Here is a 19218-nt window from a genome sequence, read left to right as displayed (position 1 = left end):
TTTTCTCCTCTCTTGAGGCATCTGGTTATGATAAATATCTGACATACAGCATAACAAATATGACACTGTAGAGAGTCATGGAGAAGGGCTTAAGTTGTGCAAGTGTAAACATGCGCAACTTGTGATTTATTAATATGATTTGCCTTTGAATGTACAAATTTGGGAGCTTAGGAGTTTCTGCTCTTTCATTCTGCCGGCGACCGCCGTCATTTTTCTGTCTAATTATTTCCTTTTTTTTTTTTACAGTGCACCGCAAGCTGACAGTGATGGATAACAGGGTAAAAATGAACATTTTCTTCTGCGTGTATGTTGGATGGAGTCAAGCGCACATGGTGTTCTTCGCTCTAAACCAAAAAGAACCTTGGAAAGATTGTGTTCCCCCCTATTCTGCTTTTCCCATTCTGAGGTGATACACTTAGTTTTTGCTCGTCTGGAGTGATGCATTGCAAAAGTGTTGCTTTTGTTGAAGATATGCCATTAAGATTGCCGTCGTACATCGAATACGTCCAGCTTGGATAATGCTGGACCTCCCTGATTGGATGTTTTCTTTGTCCGAAAGGAGGAAGAGGCTGTCAAATAGAAGTCCATCAACCGTTTTAATGTCCATTCAAGATGCTTCTACTGTATATGTAAGCACCTTGTTACATCATATGAAGCTCCTCACCTCTGGTTAGTGGTTGCACATTCTTGTATAATGGCTCTGTGCTGCTGCTAGAGTTCCTCAACATCACGTCTTGACAAAGCATCTTCCTGCTGGAAAATGTTGAGTGAATGGACTTCTGAGACGACGCCGTCTTCCAGATTCACAACAGCGGTACTCTTTTTTTTCCCCCCTGCAGATGGCGCCGTCCAACCCGTGTCCAGTACTTTGTCTCGGTGGGAAGAGGCGGGGTCATAGCATACATACATACGCAGAATGCAGAAGCGTGTAACATAGTGGAAGATTGCAAAATATTGCCATATAGTTACATATAGAGACTATTGAGCCAAATTATTTCGTGTCTTTACCTCTATTTTCAAGAGCCTATTTCACACGAAGATGCCGCAACACTCAACACTGGCGGAAAGAGAAATAAAAAATAAATAAGAAATAAAGAAAATAAATATATAATAATAATAATAACAATAACAATAACAATAACACACTCAATACTGGCAGAAAGAGAAATAAAAAATAAATAAATTAGAAATAAAGAAAATAAATATGCAATAATAATAATAATAATAATAATAACACACTCAATACTGGCGGAAAGAGAAATAAAAAATAAATAATGAATAAGAAAATAAGAAATAAAGAAAATAATTATGTAATAATAATAATCATAATATAATAATAACACACTCAACACTGGCGTAAAAAGAAATAAAAAATAAATAAGAAATAAAGAAAATAAATATGTAATAATAATAATGATAACACACAATGCTGGCGGAAAAAGAAATAAAATATAAATAAGAAAATAAGAAATAAAGAAAATAAATATGTAATAATAATAATAATAATAAATAAAAACCAAATAAATTCAGCATTTATCTACCCTTGTGTGGCCTTTCATAGGAATGGAATATTTTCAGCCAGCTGCCATTCTCATTTCCAAGCTGTGTGAAAGAGGCTGTTGTCGTTTTGTTTGTTAGCCGCCGCTACATTCGCCGCTACGACCACAACCAGCTCCATTCACACATATCACCTACTGTACAAAACACATGCTTCATGTTTGCATCCAGACTCATTTTGAAGCTCCGTGCTCCTACAATTACACGAGCAGTCTCCCCCAAAAGGTGTCCTTGGATGTCTCGGAGTGCCTGAAAAAGATGTGGACCATTAGATCTGGATTGTCTTCATCTGCTTGGATAATTTGCTATTAGATTTGCTGTCTGGGATTTTTTTTTTTTTTAGCAGACGCAAATGTTAGCATGGTTTCTGTTTTGTGTCATGTTTTTTCACACGACGCACTGCTGCAACCTGGCAGCTTTGTGCTATGTTTGAGAGTCTCACCTGCATGGAGGTAGTTAAACCCAATTCCACTGTATTTTATGACCAGAGTTATGTTTACCAAAATAAACACATGAAACAGAAGATTAATATTTTTTTTAAGTCAGAAGGTGTGTTTCTTTACACTTTTAAGGTTTTTTTTTCAGTGAGACTAATTTGCTGTCAAGCAGGAGGTTGTTTTTGCAACTCGGGCAGACTCCAGAAATTAATTTATCCAAATAACCAAGTCCTCCTGGGCCATGGAGGTTGGGCACAGAAATGGCAAAACTCTCTGTTTGAAGTCTGGAATGTTTTGGCTGACTTTGAGCAGGCGACTCAAGTAGGAGGGATCGTTTTCCCTGACCCTTGGGATTTTTAACCATTTTCATACAGCGAGGACAAAACAACATGGGGGGAAAAAATGCCTGCACGGAGTCTGCGAACAAAAATGTGGACTCTGAGGCACTAAAACATGAAAAACCTGTTGGATAAAACTTAATGCCAAACAGTTAGTAGCTAATGCAGTGGTCTAATTATTTACCCCAAGTGATATTTTAATAAGGAAGACCATAACACAAGGTGGTAACAGGCCACTTCAGTTTCTAGTGTAATAAATAATTTGCAGGTCATATGTGATGATGAGCTGTTGAAGACAAGAAATCCCCAATGACAGCTTTTTATAACCTATGACTCAGCTGGCCATTATGCTCCTGACATGTAGACCTCATCCCCCCCCTCCATGGAAGTCACATGTCAGCCCTCACCACTTAACAACTTCACCTCTGCTGGACCAAGAAAGTCATTCATTTTTATAAATATGACCGTAAATATGTCCGTACTAAGATTTAAAAGAAATCTGCTTATCATGCAACAAATAGGCCATCTCTATTTGAAAGCACCAGTAAGGAACAATTGGGTGTCATGCTCACAAACTCCTCCAATTGTAGTGAAGTGTAACTTCTGCTAAATTAAATGGAAATTAAATGAAAATCATGTCCAAATTTGATTAAAATACTTTTTTAATTAAGAAAATTTCATAGAAAAAGGAGTAAAATAAAAATGTATATTCTCAAATATATAGACAAATATTTATATTTTAATTTTTTGCATTTTCCTTGAAATATAAAAGTGTAAAAATTATTTGTACTTTGCTCAAATCTTGAGTGAAAATATATATTTTTATTTTAAAAAATATATGTAATATATGTAAAAAAAGAGAACGTTTAAAAATGTTAAATAAAACAAGAAAAACATAATTAATACACAAAATAATTTTTTTTGCTTGACATGAAGTCTAAAAAAAAGTCATACATCTTGAGTCAAAATATAAAATTTGTAAAACATATACAGATTCCACAAATAGATAATTTTGTTGCATTGAAAAAATAAAATATGAAATTAAAAAAATTAAAGAAAAAAAGAAAAAATATATACAGAAAAAAAGATACATTAAAACATTTTTTTGCATTTTGCTTGAGATATAACAATTTAAAAATGATTAATCCTCTGTCTATATCTTGAATCCAAATATTTTACAATGTTGAAATGCATAGTTTATGCAAAAATTTATGAAAATAGCAAATAAATCAGTACAAGGTCAAGTCAATAAATTGTGCTGCAGGGCAACAAAGTAAAATATGACCGTAGCTTATCCAGTGGGATTCAAAATTTAAAAAAAATACAACTATACAGTAGAGACACATGCAGTTAGCACCAACTTAAAAAAAAAGCTACATTTTATGTCCACAAGTTAGCCTGCGCTCTGCCGTGCATATGTAATGCTAAACTGAATAATTGATTTCCTCGTGCCTGCGACCGATCAAGTGTTACAGTGTTTGATTGGCGTAATGGCACCGCACCCCCCAGGTAAGGTCACATGAGGGCAACATCTGGGCCTATAATGCATTATGCAACTCCCACAATGCAAGGCTTGGTCTCATATGGTGTTGGTTGATAACACGGTTATGTTATCATTTCCAAAAGCCTGGCTCTCGTTAAGAATAGGTCTTTAATTGCAGGGTTTTCAATAAAATAATAAAAAGATCCTGTTACTCTGCTTTCTTCTGGTGTTTTTTTTTTTTTTTTTACTGAGAGGGGCTACAAGGAAATAAATCCAGCAGCGTTGATGAAGTACCTGACAATAGAGTTAACGCTGCACTGGTGGGTTATAGGAATACAGCGAACACGGGCAATTAGGCCCGGCGAGTAATTTACAGTATGCATGCAGGTGGGCTGCAGACCACCTGAGTCACAAATGAGGTCCAAATAAAGCAACGCAATCAGCCACTATAAAAAGCTCGGTGCTTATTTATCTAATTTCTGTTTTTTTGCGCAAGGCATGTGACTTATAGCGTTGGCTTTTTCTCCCCGGGAATGAACGATCAACTTTTTATACCGTGTTGATGTTTTGACGTCACTGCGAACTCCCAGCTACCTATTATTTATGAAACATTGGCAGTCTTGCCTATTTCGTTTTTACTACGTCTTCCTGCTGAACTCGCTGCTTGAAATGAGGGAATATTTGCCGAGTCTCTCTAGTATTATGTCACCAGAGTCAAAAAGGCACGGCTGTGGAAAAATAAGCTTGTTTCGCAGATGATAGACACCTATGGTGCAAATAGAAGCCATGTATTATACTGGAGGGCTATGACATTTATCCCATTTAGTGCAAGAATATTTCCAATGAAAAACTTAGCTGGTTTTACAACTGACTCAGTTTATATTAACTTTAAACACACACAAAAAAAGTATATATTAGTCTATATTCTGCCCTCAATATGAAGCATAATGGAAGTGTGGCTTGCACGGTAGGTAGCTAACATCAACCAGGCGGCAGCTAGCTAGGTTATTTTTCCTTATTTTAAAACAAAAATACAACAAACAAACAAACTCTATAATCAAATATAGTTGGCTTCATTATTGAACAATAATATTAATTCGTTGAGATACTCACCAAATAGCAACATAAGTGACGGCCGCAATTGACGCATTAGCATCTAACATATATATGCTAACTCGAGTAGCATAATGCTTAAACATCCAAATAACTAACGTCAAAGGAATAGCAGGAACACTAGAATCAAATGATTTATTGAGCTATTCGACGTACAATATGTCACCGGATAGCAACGCAAATATAGGCCACAAACGAAGCCATTCGCATTATGCTAACTTAACCCGGAAATCGCCATTGACATGCTAATGCGATTAGCGTCGTGTTTACACATACAAAAAAACACACTTCACTGGAATAACACGGAGCTAACAGGGCCAAGATACAAAAACAAACACTAGAATCATATGATCAATTGAGCTAATCGTTGTAAAATATGTCGCAAGATAGCAAGACAATTTAGGCCACAACTGAACTGAAATATTAGCATAATGTTAACTTACCCTTGAAATCGCCATTGACATGCTAATTCGATTAGCGTCGTGTTTACACATACAAAAACACACTTCGCAGGAATAACACGGAGCTAACAGGGTCAAGATACAAAAACAAACACTAGCATCATATGATTAATTGAGCTAATCGTTGTAAAATATGTCGCCAGATAGCAAGACAATGTAGGCCACAACTGAAATATTAGCATAATGTTAACTTACCCTTGAAATCGCCATTGACATGCTAATTCGATTAGCGTCGTGTTTACACATACAAAAACACACTTCGCAGGAATAACACGGAGCTAACAATGTCAAGATACAAAAATAAACACCAGAATCAGATGATTGATTGAGCTATTCGTTGTAAAATATGTCGCCAGATAGCAAGACAAGTGTAGGCCACAACTGAAACCATTAGCATAATGGTAACTTACCTTGGAACTCGCCATTGACGTGCTAACGCTATTCGCGCAGTGTTGAGCCTTTTAGCATATAAATACACTAGTACCACCAAAACCGCTATTCAATAGTGTTTTGTTCATTTAGGTGTCTTTCCTGTAACAGCTATGCTCAGTGTAACGTTGCCTGTTATTGGTGTGGAGAGCTAAATTATTCAGTATTTTTCTTTTGGACGTTGCTTAAATAGCTGAGCCAGCATCTGTAGACCACACACGCACAGCTGTTGGTGGGGTGGCGCTGCCAGTTACATCATTTGTGAGTCTATGCCAATGACTTTCTATTTTTTTATTCGCTGAATCACTCTTGTATGCCCAAGCTACTGTAAGTTATGTAGGATTATGCTTATGGGGTTATTTGTTGAACAAATAGGAAGTCAAAGTTGTGCAGAAACAGGCCGCTTAGCAGTGCTGCTATTGCGTCCTAATCCAAACACTTCACCCGATTTGATTGGATTATGAGTTTGGGGTATCTGATGCTACCTCGGTTTAAAATAGTAGCAAATTTTCACTATTATTATAGGAGTATTAGTAGTTGTATTGCAACAGACATTTTAAAGTGCATGCAGAGGCACGTTATACCTCAAAATGCATCATTTTGTGGGATTACTAAAAACTATGATTGTTTAATTTTGACCTTTGTTTGTAGACTACAGGAGACAATGGATCAGTCTTTCATGGGTCTTGGAGGAATTGTTATCGTCACGGCAACTCTCAAAACAGGTGAGGTCTATGTCTTGTTCATTACTGGAAAAAAAACAAAAGTATTGTATGATATTATCTGTCGAATTATTTAAAAAATTGGAATCAAATTAATCAGTGTTCAAATTAATTAATAACGATTAAGTCAGCTGAGAATTGCATTAGGAGTGGTGGTGCAAAAACATACAATACTGATATTATGTGGTGGGTAGGGCTGTCAAATGATTAAAAAAAATTGTCGGCAAATAATCAGTGTTCAAATTAATTAATCACGATTAAGTCAGCTGAGAATTGCATTAGGAGTGGTAGTGCAAAAATACACACAATACTGATAGTGTGTATTGTGTGATATTTTGCTGCCGAATGATTAAAAAATTTGTAATCAAATTAATCAGTTCTGAAATTAATTAATCATGATTAAGTCAGCTGAGAATTGCATTAGGAGTGGTGGTGCAAAAATATACACAATACTGATATTGTGTTGAAAGTAGGACTGTTGAATGCTTGAAAAAATTGTTGTCAAATTAATCAGTTTTCAAATTAATTAATCGTGATTAAGTCCGCTGAGAATTGCATTAGGAGTGGTGGTGCAAAAATACACACTGATAGAGTGTATTGTGTGATATTGTGCTGCCGAATGATTTAAAAATTTGTAATCAAATTAATCAGTTCTGAAATTAATTAATCACGATTAAGTCAGCTGAGAATTGCATTTGGAGTGGTGGTGCAAAAATACACACAATACTTATATTGTGTTGAAAGTAGGACTGTCGAATGCTTTTAAAAATTGTTGTCAAATTTAATCAGTGTACAAATTAATTAATTGTGATTAAGGCTGCATGGCGGTCGTGTTGTTAGCGCGCAGACCTCACAGCTAGGAGACGAGGGTTCAATTCCACCCTCGGCCATCTTTGTGTGGAGTTTGCATGTTCTCCCCGTGCATGCGTGGGTTTTCTCCGGGTACTCATTCCAAAAACATGCTAGGTTAATTAGCGACTTCAAATTGTCCATAGGTATGAATGTGAGTGTGAATGGTTGTTTGTCTATATGTGCCCTGTGATTGGCTGGCTGGCGACCAGTCCAGACTGTACCCCACCTCTTTTGCCCGAAAACAGCTGGGATAGGCTCCAGTGAGGATAAACGGTGGAAAATGACTGAATGAATGAAAACAAAAGCAAAATTTTAATAAATATCGATTTTTCTGTTACAGACAGGTGAGGTATTGTCGAGCCGGATGATGTATAGCGTTCACTGTTGGGAGCAGAACCGGAGAAGTCTGATGAAGAATGAGCTGGTGACCGGATGCTAATCCGATAAGTAAGGGTAAGTTTTTGAAAGTAGTGTATTTCAAATGATAGCATAGTATAAACTATATACAGTACATTTATTTATGTAAACAACCGCTTATTATTTATACAAGGACTCAATAATGTACATAGTTTCCACTGTCTTCCACTGTGAATGATATGCATTACCTCAAATGACTGAAAATATCTAAGTATTGATAATTTTGGAGCCTATTTTTGATATGATTACATATGAATGAGGGTGCAGCAAACCGTCTTCCTCAATGAATTAATAGTCACAAGACAACAATGTCGGAGGCAGATTGAGTGACGGGCACGTCTCGACATCCTACAAAATTAGATGGGCTGTTGCTACACGCCGCTACCCCTCCTGCTTGTGCACAAATGAGAAAGTTAAGCGCTACGGTTCAGAAGTTCACATTTTGGATGCAATGCATGCCGGAACTCCTTACGGCTTGGTGACGTTCTTTTTTTTTTTTTTTTTAATTTATTATTTTTTTTCCACAGTAACAGGTGGTGGGAGTGACATAATTCTGGCTCCATGTTTGGCTCCTTAGGAGTCGGGCCCTCGCTGTGTTTCCCTCGACCTGTTCCCTCGTGTGATAAAGCCACCAAAATGGAGATCACGCTCAAAGAATACCGCAGCTGCTAACGTACATCACGTCTTAATTGCGCGCAAACAAATCACTTGCATCATACTTTGACACGTCTCGAGGTCCCGGACTGAGGAAAGCTATTTATTCACATGCGCTGTTAACTACTGGCATGTATTGCGTTGGAGCGGAATGCGATTCAGAATGCAGAAAATTATATTTAGTTCTCGGCAACAGACAGCAAGCGGCACCAGCGGGTCTAGCCTAGCTGGTGTGGGAGAACGGTTATTTATGTCGCAGTATGGACTTTCAATTACTATAATCCCGCCGCCTTCAAGAAGCAAAATGTGGCATCTTTGCTTCTTTAATGACATTAAATATCTATATTGATATCTCTGCTATGTATCGAAGCGGTTTTAATGGCAGCCAAAACACAACAGAGTGACTGTCGAGCGAATTAAATGCATGCTGGCTTTTTCCCAGCCCATTAATAGGAAGGTGCTTATGGATAGTGGAAATACCCCACAGCTGCAGCAGAGCCGTCGCTCCATATGTGAGCCTCCTGTCAAATGCTCAGAAAATACTTAGAGCGAGCTCTAAGTTGCCGTACAGTAGCCAGCCTGCATGCATGCATGCGGGGGGGGGGGCATAAAAATTGGTGATGGTGCAAAATAGAAGTTGAACAAATGTGGTTAAAGTCAACTGAGAATAGCATTAGGAGTTGTGGTGCAAAAACACACAATACTGATATTATGTGGAAAGTAGGGCTGTCGAATTATTAAAAAAAAAAAATTGTAGTCAAATTAATCAGGGTTCAAATTAATTAATTGTGATTAGGTCAGCTGAGAATTGCATTAGGAGTGGTGGTGCAAAAACGCACAATATTGATACCATGTGGAAATTAGGGCTGTCGAATTATTTTAAAAATTATAATCAAATTAATCAGTGTTCAAATTAATTAATCACGATTAAGTCAGCTGAGAAATGCATTAGGAGTGGTGGTGCAAAAATACGCACAATACTGATAGTGTGTATTGTGTGATATTGTGCTGCCGAATGATTTAAAAATTTGTAATCAAATTAATCAGTTTTAAAATTAATTAATCACGATTAAGTCAGCTAAGAATTGCATTTGGAGTGGTGGTGCAAAAATACACACAATACTGATATTGTGTTGAAAGTAGGACTGTCGAATGCTTAAAAAAATTGTCGTCAAATTAATCAGTGTTAAAATTAATTAATCACGATTAAGTCAGCTGAGAATTGCATTAGGAGTGGTGGTGCAAAAATACACACAATACTGATAGTGTGTATTGTGTGATATTGTGCTGCCGAATGATTTAAAAATTTGTAATCAAATTAATCAGTTTTAAAATTAATTAATCACGATTAAGTCAGCTAAAAATTGCATTTAGAGTGGTTGTGCAAAAATACACACAATACTGATATTGTGTTGAAAGTAGGACTGTCGAATGCTTGAAAAAATTGTCGTCAAATTAATCAGTGTTAAAATTAATTAATCACGATTAAGTCAGCTGAGAATTGCATTAGGAGTGGTGGTGCAAAAATACACACAATACTGATATTGTGTTGAAAGTATTACTGTCGAATGCTTGAAAAAATTGTCGTCAAATTAATCAGTGTTAAAATGAATTAATCACGATTAAGTCAGCTGAGAATTGCATTAGGAGTGGTGGTGCAAAAATACACACAATACTGATAGCGTGTATTGTGTGATATTGTGTTGCCCAATGATTAATTTTTTTAAAATCAAATTAATCAGTTTTGAAATTAATTAATCATGATTAAGTTAGCTGAGAATTGCATTAGGAGAGGTGGTGCAAAAATCCACACAATACTGATATTGTGTTGAAAGTAGGACGGGGGGGGGGGGGGGGGCATCAGATGTACAGCAAACGTGCATTTAAAAACACAACAGAACCTTTTGCGTGCGTTATTTCGGGAAACCCTGTGAGGTCTGTGCATATATTTATCGGAGGTTTACCTAAAGCTCCGCAAATCTCACAGCAAAGCCATGTTATTCAACAGGGATGAAGCCAGAACAATGCCTAGATAAGTCAATTACCTACCTGCTAGAAACATACAAGGCCTTGTGTCCCCCCACACACAACTGACAGGCTCATTGTTTGCATTCGGAAGCAGCCCCCCCTGCAAACGCAGCGACTTACCCCGTTTAATTGGTGTGTAATTCCCACACAGTTGTCATATAATGTCTGTTTTTGCTGCCCTACGCAAACAGCGGAGGGGAGCGTGAAAGGTCATGCAGTGGTTAAGTGGAGAATCCTCCAGGAGGGCAAATAATTGGTTGCAGGATTTGTGTCTGGAACCGTTAGTTCCACAAAGTGGCATTGTTCCTTGTGGAGAGATTTGGATTTGACATTTTTATTCTTTTAAGTCTAAAAAATTGTATTACAGTGGAAGTGCAAAATAGAAGAATAAACAATGTGGTTAATGTTAACCAAAGGAGAGTTTTTTCTGTTAAACATATATAGATTAAATAATTAAAAATGGTGATGGTGCAAAATAGAAGTTGAACAAATGTGGTTAAAATGAACCAATAAGTCAGCTGAGAATTGCATTAGGAGTGGTGGTGCAAAAACATACAAAACTGATATTATGTGGAAAGTAGTGCTGTCAAATTATTTACATTTTTTTAATCAAATTAATCAGTGTTCAAATGAATTAATCGTGATTAAGTCAGCTGAGAAGTGCATTAGGAGTTGTGGTGCAAAAACATACAATACTGATATTGTGTGCAAACTAGGGCTGTCGAATTATTTAAAAAAATTGTAATCAAATTAATCAGTGTTCAAATTAATTAATCACGATTAAGTCAGCTGAGAATTGCAAAAATACACACAATACTGATAGTGTGTATTGTGTGATATTGTGCTGCCGAATTATTAAAAAAAATTGTAATCAAATTAATCAGTGTTAAAATTAATTAATCATGATTAAGTCAGCTGAGAATTGCATTAGGAGTGGTGGTGCAAAAATACACATAATACTAATAGTGTGTATTGTGTGATATTGTGCTGCCGAATTATTAAAAAAATTGTAATCAAATTAATCAGTGTTCAAATTAATTAATCACGATTAAGTCAGCTGAGAATTGCATTTGGAGTGGTGGTACAAAAATACACACAATACTGATAGTGTGTATTGTGTGATATTGTGCTGCCGAATGATTAAAACATTTGTAATCAAATTAATCAGTTCTGAAATTAATTAATCACGATTAAGTCAGCTGAGAATTGCATTAGGAGCGGTGGTGCAAAAATACACACAATACTGATAATATTGTGTTGAAAGTAGGACTGTCGAATGCTTTTAAAAAATTGTCGTCAAATTAATCGGTGTACAAATTAATTAATCATGATTAAGTCAGCTAATAATTGCATTAGAGTGGTGGTGCAAAAATACACACAATACTGATATTGTGTTGAAAGTAGGACTGTCGAATGCTTTAAAAATGTGTAATCAAATTAATCAGTCTTCAAATTAATTAATCACGATTAAGTCAGCTGAGAATTGCATTAGGAGTGGTGGTAAAAAATACACACAATACTGATGTTGTGTGTATTGTGTGATATTGTGCTGCCGAATGATTACAAAATTTGTAATCAAAATAATCAGTTTTGAAATTAATTAATCATGATTAAGTCAGCTGAGAATTGCATTTGGAGTAGTGGTGCAAAAATACCCAAAATACTGATATTGTGTTGAAAGTAGGACTGTCGAATGCTTTAAAAAATTGTAATCAAATTAATCAGTGTTCCAATTAATTAATCGTGATTAAATCAGCTGAGAATGGTGGTGCAAAATTACACACAATTACTGATATTATGTTGAAAGCAGGGCTGTGCAAAAATATACATATATAGAGTCAATATTTGAATATCTGGATATTTAAAACATATTTTAAAAATATCTAGAATAATATCTGAACACTTTTTAAAATAATAATTCTGAATGACAAACAATGAATACTGTGCATATATATACTACATATATACTCCTACTTGGATATGCAGTAAGGCTGTAAATTACAGAGCATGTCTGCACTGCAGCAATAAGTGAACAATACATTTAGCTTCTCTGCACTAAAACTCCCGAAACGTCCTGGAGGAGTTCGAGTCCAAGTCCCAAACCCACCGAGCTCTCTAATGAAGGCTTTACCTTCCAGGCAAGTATATTTCTCCAAATGACAGTAATTTACATATGATGTATTTAGAGTGGAGGAGGCCAGGCTAATTCTATTTGGAGATTTTCCCTTTGTTTTAGGAGTCATTAGCAGCTCGCTGAAATCTAATTTTTCCAATTTCATCAGGCCATCTTGGAAAGCCCTCTGTGAGCTCATCAGAGAGGAGCATTTATTGCTAAGTGTTCTCTATTGCATTAGCACACAATAACGTGGCCCGGGACTGCTACGGACGTTTATGCGCAATCTAGTTAACACTCCGCCAATTCGGTTTTTATTGGGACACAATCAATTTTTATTCATTTTAAAGGCAGAATGCTTTCTTTCATTGTGTGCCTACCCCCCGAGCTTATTACACTTTAAACTAATTACCGGCTTGTTTCCACAAAATGCTAATGTTTATACTGAAGGTATCCTGCTTTGAGATGCAAAGCTGATGTGGCTCTTATTTAAACATGCACGCTAAAAAAACCATGCAGAGCAGAGGAGCTAAATAGACTCATCAGGCACAACTGGGGTGGTGGACGACATGCAAGCAGCTGATTGGCTGACAAAACCAGGTGAAACCACTAACGATAGTTGTCTCAGAAACTCATTTTGAGAAAAGTCAGTGATATATTGATTAAAAAAAACAGTGCATTGACTGGACACAATAAACAGTGAAAATGTTTGATGAATATATGAATGTCCTGATCATAAAAGTTGCAAGAATGTTTAAAAAAAATACAAGAATTAAGCAATTTTTCTCGTTTTTTTTTCATAATTTTGCAACTTTTTCTTATTTTTTTCTTATTTTTCCCACAATATGATGACTTAATGCCTTTTAAACATTTACAACTTGCTAATAATATTATGGTACTAAATAGTCTAATAATAATAATAGTACAACTTTGTTAAATAAAATTGGGTTGTCCGATATTGGCTTTTTTTTTTTTTTGCCGAAAACCGATTTTGTCCAATTCTTAATTTCCGATACCGATATCAGTCGATGACATATCTCCTGTGGTGGAATGAACACGTTTGTTTTTTAAATATCGGAAAAAAATTAGATACTGATATCAACCGATATTGCATTTTCATGCTGATATTATGCCGATAATTATCGGCACAGATAATTATTGGACATCCCTGAATAAAATGACACTTTAATTTGACTTAATGCCTTTTAAACTTTTACAACTTGCTAATAATATTGTAGTACTTAATGGTCTAATAATAATAATAATAATAGTACAAATTCATTAAATAAAATTAGGGTTGTCCAATATTGGCTTTTTTTTTGCCGAAAACCGATTTTGTCCAATTCTTAATTTCCGATACCGATATTAGTCGATGACATAACTCCTGCGGTGGAATGAACGCGTTTGTTTTTTAAATATCGGAAAAAAATTAGATACCGATATCAACCGATATTGCATTTTTATGCTGATATTATGCCGATAATTATCGGCACCGATAATTATTGGACACCCCTGAATAAAATTACACTTTAATTTGACTTAATGCCTTTTAAACTTTTACAACTTGCTAATAATATCATGGTACTAAATAGTCTAATAATAATAATAGTACAACTTCGTTAAATAAAATTTGGGTTGTCTGATATTGGCTTTTTTTTTGTCGAAAACCGATTTTGTCCAATTCTTAATTTCCGATACCGATATTAGTCGATGACAAAACTCCTGCGGTGGAATGAACGTGTTTGTTTTTTAAATATGGGGAAAAAATTAGATGCCGATATCAACCGATATTGCATTTTTATGCTGATATTTTGCCGATAATTATCGGCACCGATAATTATTGGACATCCCTGAATAAAATGACACTTTAATTTGACTTAATGCCTTTTAAACTTTTACAACTTGCTAATAATATCATGCTACTAAATAGTCTAATAATAATAATAGTACAACTTCGTTAAATAAAATTTGGGTTGTCTGATATTGGCTTTTTTTTTTGTCGAAAACCGATTTTGTCCAATTCTTAATTTCCGATACCGATATTAGTCGATGACAAAACTCCTGCGGTGGAATGAACGTGTTTGTTTTTTAAATATCGGGAAAAAATTAGATACCGATATCAACCGATATTGCATTTTTATGCTGATATTATGCCGATAATTATCGGCACCGATAATTATTGGACATCCCTGAATAAAATAACACTTTAATTTGACTTAATACCTTTTAAACTTTTACAACTTGCTAATAATATCATGCTACTAAATAGTCTAATAATAATAATAGTACAACTTCGTTAAATAAAATTTGGGTTGTCTGATATTGGCTTTTTTTTTGGCGAAAACCGATTTTGTCCAATTCTTAATTTCCGATACCGATATTAGTCGATGACAAAACTCCTGCGGTGGAATGAACGTGTTTGTTTTTTAAATATCGGGAAAAAATTAGATGCCGATATCAACCGATATTGCATTTTTATGCTGATATTTTGCCGATAATTATCGGCACCGATAATTATTGGACATCCCTGAATAAAATTACACTTTAATTTGACTTAATGCCTTTTAAACTTTTACAACTTGCTAATAATATTGTGGTACTTAATGGTCTAATAATAATAATAATAATAATAATAGTACAAATTCATTAAATAAAATTAGTGGGGTCCAATATTGGCTTTTTTTTTTTTTGCCGAAAACCGATTTTGTCCAATTCTTAATTTCCGATACCGATATCAGTCAATGACATATCTCCTGTGGTGGAATGAATGCGTTTGTTTTTTAAATATCGGGAAAAAATTAGATACCGATATCAACCGATATTGCATTTTTATGCTGATATTTTGCCGATAATTATCGGCACCGATAATTATTGGACATCCCTGAATAAAATGACACTTTAATTTGACTTAATGCCTTTTAAACTTTTACAACTTGCTAATAATATCATGGTACTAAATAGTCTAATAATAATAATAGTACAACTTTTGTTAAATAAAATTTGGGTTGGCCAATATTGGCTTTTTTTTTTTTTGCCGAAAACCGATTTTGTCCAATTCTTAATTTACGATACCAATATTAGTCGATGACGTATCTCCTGTGGTGGAATGAACACGTTTGTTTTTTAAATATCGGGAAAAAATTAGATACCGATATCAACCGATATTGCATTTTTATGCTGATATTATACCGATAATTATCGGCACCGATAATTATTGGACATCCCTGAATAAAATGACACTTTAATTTATATTTCTCTCATGATATTATGACTTCAAATGCTTTTTATAATATTACAATGACTATTTGTTCCTTAAAAATGCTTCAAAATATTAGATTTCTGCAGTATGAATACATTAATTTCCCAATGAATGTTTTGCCCTAGTGAGTCTCCAGGCCTTCAGAGGTCCCTTTAGGTTTCCATTTAATTCAATTACCCAATAATGAAAACTCCCATAATGAGATCAATTTTAATTATTTACCAGTGGCCAATTTGAGGGAGATGGCGGCATAAATAATGCATGGAAGGCCTTTTTTTTCAATTCATCACCTCTTCCTTTTGTTCAAGGTGCAATTTATTAAGTGGTTCTGCGTCTGGCGAAGTTGATGGCGGTGGAGATACGGAGGAACGTACCCCCGCGGGGGGGGGGGGTTGAGGTGAGTCGGAAGTGCATGCCTTGAGAGTTATTTGACACTTTGCATGGTATTGATTAATTAGAATCTGGGAAGATACATGCAGGGATATATCTTGGATGGGCTTAGGAACCCGTGTGTGTGCTTCTTCCTAGACAAAATGGACGCCGTTTGTGGGCTGTCGCGCAGCGTGAATCTGTAATTAACTGACATTCGGTGCTGCATAAAGCCAAAGCTGCAGGACGGCCTGACAAGAATGTCATTGGGTTTGCGAGCACAGTGCATCAGGGGCCTCATCAATAGTCCATTAATAATTCAGACAGAGTCCGGGGATTCTGCCGGGGCCGGGTTTCAGCGAGCTTGTAATTTTGTAAATTGCATAGTCATCATGCAACGGACCGGCACGCTCCTGCCTGCAAGTTTTATGTGTCGCTAAAAGAAAAGTTCAAACCGGCAGTGGAGTTGGAGTTGGAAAGACGGTATAAAGGGGGGTGGAGCTAAATATATCCTATCATTACCTCATATACAGGAAACCCAAACACTTTCTAAGAAACGCTAACATGTCCTAAGGCTCAACAAGAGACAGGACTGGCACATTCAATATATCTTCTCAATTATTATCGGTCATAAAATATAAATACAAGAGAAAACATCATATTTATTCATTATTCATTCATCTGGACTGAACTTAACCGAAAGCAGGAAAATGCAAAAAAATGACTTCATGATTGTCAAATTACAGCTGTTAATATTTTGGATTTATTCTTGTAATATGATTATTAACTTTTATATTATATAATATTAACTTTCCTAAAATTACAACTTTATCATTATATTACAAACTTCCCCTAAAAATTATATTTCAAGTTAATGCTACTAACATATATTATGTTATTGTTGCAAAATTACAATTTAGATAAATTACATTATGATTATTTTTCTTTTTTTAAAATGATTTTATTATTGTAAAATTACCAATAATTTTTTAAATTAATTTTTTTATGAATATTTTGGATTTATTCTTGTAATATTATTATTAACTTTTATATTATATAATATTAACTTTCCTAAAATGACAACTTTATTTCTTGTTTTGTTTGTTTCTCATAATATTGCAAACTTTCCCCTAAAAATTATATTTCAAGTTAATGCTAATAAAATATATTATGTTATTGTTGCAAAATTACAATTTAGATAAATTACATTATGATTATTTTTCTTTTTTTTTAAATGATTTTATTATTGTAAAATTACCAATAATTTTTTTTAATTAATTTTTTTATGAATATTTTGGATTTATTCTTGTAATATTATTATTAACTTTTATATTATATAATATTAACTTTCCTAAAATGACAACTTTATTTCTTGTTTTGTTTGTTTCTCATAATATTGCAAACTTTCCCCTAAAAATTATATTTCAAGTTAATGCTAATAAAATATATTATGTTATTGTTGCAAAATTACAATTTAGATAAATTACATTATGATTATTTTTCTTTTTTTTTAAATGATTTTATTATTGTAAAATTACCAATAATTTTTTTTAATTAAATTTTTTATGAATATTTTGGATTTATTCTTGTAATATTATTATTAACTTTTATATTATATAATATTAACTTTGCTAAAATTACAACTTTATTTGTTGTTTCGTTTGTTTCTCATAATATTGCAAACTTTCCCCTAAAAATTATATTTGAATTTAATGCTACTAAAATATATTATGTTATTGTTGCAAAATTACAATTTAGATAAATTACATTATGATTATTTTTCTTTTTTTAATGATTTTATTATTGTAAAATTACCAATAATTTTTTTAATTAAATTTTTTATGAATATTTTTGATTTATTCTTGTAATATTATTATTAACTTTTATATTATATAATATTAACTTTCCTAAAATTACAACTTTATTTGTTGTTTTGTTTGTATTATATTATATTATATTATATTATATTATATTATATTATATTATATTATATTATATTATATTATATTATATTATATTATATTATATTATTGTTGCAAATTACAATTTAGATAACTTAGATTACAATAATTTTTTTAAATGATTTTATTATTGTAAAATTACCAATAATTAAAAAAAAATATTTTTTAATGAAATTATGTCTTTACAGTGTAAATGTAAAAGTCATAAATGGCCCCCAAGCCATTAAAGCATTTCAGTTGATTAATGTAAAAAAAAAGTACCAAATGTTATATTTATGTTGGAATATAGGGCAAATGGAATTTCTTTGTTGTGGTTTTAGTCGTGTTTTTTTTTTTTTCTTTTTAAGCACAAGACATACTGAGCTTCTGGCACAAAGCGAATCAAACTCGTAGCGGGCGTCCGTATCAAAAAGGTCCATCAGCGAACCTTCTGTATTAAACGGATTATTTATCATGACACTTTGGAAAAAAAAAAAAAAAAAAAAACATGTCCGAAATTGACAAGGATCTCTTCCATATGACATGCTAACTTCTATTCGACTTCATCTGCATCACTTCAGTCCTTTCTGGCTATGGAGTGATTCCTTTAACTGCTTTGGGACCCCTTCCCAAACTCGACTTAACTGGGGGCCGTACTTTAAACCCTCGTTCATCGTGGTTAATTGGTTCCAGAACTGGCCGTGAGAAGTAAGATTATTTATGAATGGAATATTTTTGTAGCTAGAGCATAGAAATCCTGTTTACGACCTTCTAAATACTGTTTTTTTTTAACATTATTAGAGCCCTCTGCACATGAAGTAGCACCCCTATAGTCACATTTACACTCTTATTATCCAATATAGTAGTCATAATAAAAGTAAATAAGCCATTTAGGTGACAACATGAAGCTTTCTATGACATGCATGTATTTCATGTGGTAACAAACAAAAATACAATTGGATATGCTAAGTAGCTAGCCTACAACGGAGTATTCAAAAAGCGGAGATTTTGAGAATAAAGTCATAAATTTACAAGAAAAAAAGTAG

General features: G+C 34.0%; 2 long non-coding RNA genes across 6 annotated transcripts in view; one reads left to right on the top strand and one right to left on the bottom strand.

Moving 5' to 3' along the window:
- The window catches only part of LOC131108830 (uncharacterized), a 56061-nt gene extending 49989 nt beyond the window's left edge, over positions 1–6072 (bottom strand). For 2 of the 4 annotated variants that reach the window (XR_013627797.1, XR_013627798.1), the window contains exons 1-3: positions 5800–6064; positions 1542–1806; positions 665–1057 (exon numbers count right to left, since the gene is read on the bottom strand). This is a non-coding gene — a long non-coding RNA (uncharacterized LOC131108830). Of the gene's footprint in view, positions 1–664; positions 1058–1541; positions 1807–5799 lie in introns of all 4 variants that reach the window. The other 2 variants (XR_013627799.1, XR_013627796.1) reach the window with 2 other exon arrangements.
- Positions 6073–6466: 394 nt separating this feature from the next.
- Positions 6467–16248, top strand: LOC144899565 (uncharacterized). Of its 2 annotated transcripts, none has more exons than XR_013627801.1 (3): positions 6467–6543; positions 7733–7845; positions 16172–16248. It is a non-coding gene; the product is annotated as an uncharacterized LOC144899565 (long non-coding RNA). The 2 variants fall into 2 exon arrangements; XR_013627800.1 differs by lacking the exon at positions 16172–16248 and adding an exon at positions 8105–8247.
- Positions 16249–19218: the final 2970 nt, after the last annotated feature.

This window comes from Doryrhamphus excisus, linkage group LG7, assembly GCF_037039965.1.
Source record: "Doryrhamphus excisus strain RoL-2023G ecotype Guam linkage group LG7, RoL_Dexc_Guam_v1.1, whole genome shotgun sequence".
Lineage (NCBI taxonomy): Eukaryota > Metazoa > Chordata > Actinopteri > Syngnathiformes > Syngnathidae > Doryrhamphus > Doryrhamphus excisus.
Note: the sequence above shows the minus strand (reverse complement) of the source record. Positions and strands in the feature narration are given on the sequence as shown.